The sequence below is a fragment of the Watersipora subatra genome, chromosome 9 (genome assembly GCF_963576615.1).
Source record: "Watersipora subatra chromosome 9, tzWatSuba1.1, whole genome shotgun sequence".
In the NCBI taxonomy this organism is placed as follows: Eukaryota; Metazoa; Bryozoa; class Gymnolaemata; order Cheilostomatida; family Watersiporidae; genus Watersipora; species Watersipora subatra.
Window position 1 is genome coordinate 53,538,039 of NC_088716.1, and position 1,391 is coordinate 53,539,429.

Here is a 1,391-nt window from a genome sequence, read left to right on the forward strand (position 1 = left end):
TTTGCCATCGTATCTGCTGCTTCTTCGGCTGCCAAGACTCCCACTGCTTTTAGTACTGACAATTTTGCCTTGTGATGCTCTGCCCATACTTCCACGTCGAGGTTTTCCCAGTGATGCTGCGCTTTGTCGGCTATCACGACGCAGCAGTGATCCACGTCTACTATAGGCAAACTGACGGCTTATAGAAATATTGCTATCATCTTCAAACAACTCTCTCTTGAGGTTCTTCATTCTGTGGGAGCATATAGTACAGGATTTATCTTAAAACTAACCTTGTGAAAAGGGACTGATTGCTAATTGTATATGCGATAATCACCTGTTAGAACAAAGTAACAAATCAAGCAGTACAATAATAATCATTACTAAAATAAAAGGCACGGTTTGGCGGTTCAAAAAAAGATTCCATCGTACAGGATTTGATACCATGGCATGCAGCTCGACCACCCGGGATGCTACTATTTGCACCAATCATTCACCTTAAAAGGACCTGAAGTAATGTACATATAAGTAGTGATTGTTTGTGCAACACTGACACGACTGATGATCTTTGTCAGACTGTCAGGGTACTGGTCTGTTATTAGGCATGACAGTAGGAAATCTTTCGATATAGATTAACTGTATCAAGTTAGTATCCTGTTTGGGTCTCTTGATTTTCCTCGCGAGTACATGGTTAGAGCATAAGGCCAAATAGCTGTGTTGGAATGGCACAACGTTCTACCCAAAATGCCAGTGTGCCTGCCAACTTATCATAGTTTTAGCAATGATGTCGCCATGCTTGCGCTTCTAAAACTCTTAGGCATGACGTGGTATGTAGCAATGCAGATCACAAGTGCTATTTTAAAAGGTAATTTTCATTTATTATTTAGTATATGCATTTTATCAGAGATCAACAGCACAGTCTCTAGGTGTACTGGTTAACTTCGGATCAAAATAATATGAACAATGTTCTATCCCTTGAATTGTATCTATTACATCATCATTTAAGTTTTTTTTAATTAAAAAATCAGCTAGCTGTGATGGTTCTGCTTTTGACATACGTACTAGTTTTGAGTAGCTCCAATGCTACCAACCTAATAACTGACATTTTCTTCAAGTATTCGTTTTTATTCAAACCAGAATCATGTTTTACTTTAGCCGCAGTAAACTGGTTGATACTCATCATGATTAGGCTTGAAACCTAGTTGGTTGGCTAATTACAAAAAAGTAGTTTATCGAATAATCGGCACATTTTTGCTGAATCAACAATCAGTCAACAATACAACAATATTTCAAACCCTAATTTCATATTCAAAGAATAGCGCATTACTTTTAAAACCCTCTCATTTGATAAACTCGTATGTTGAGGGTTACAACATTTCATGTCACAAAATGTTGTACGATTGTTACCAAGG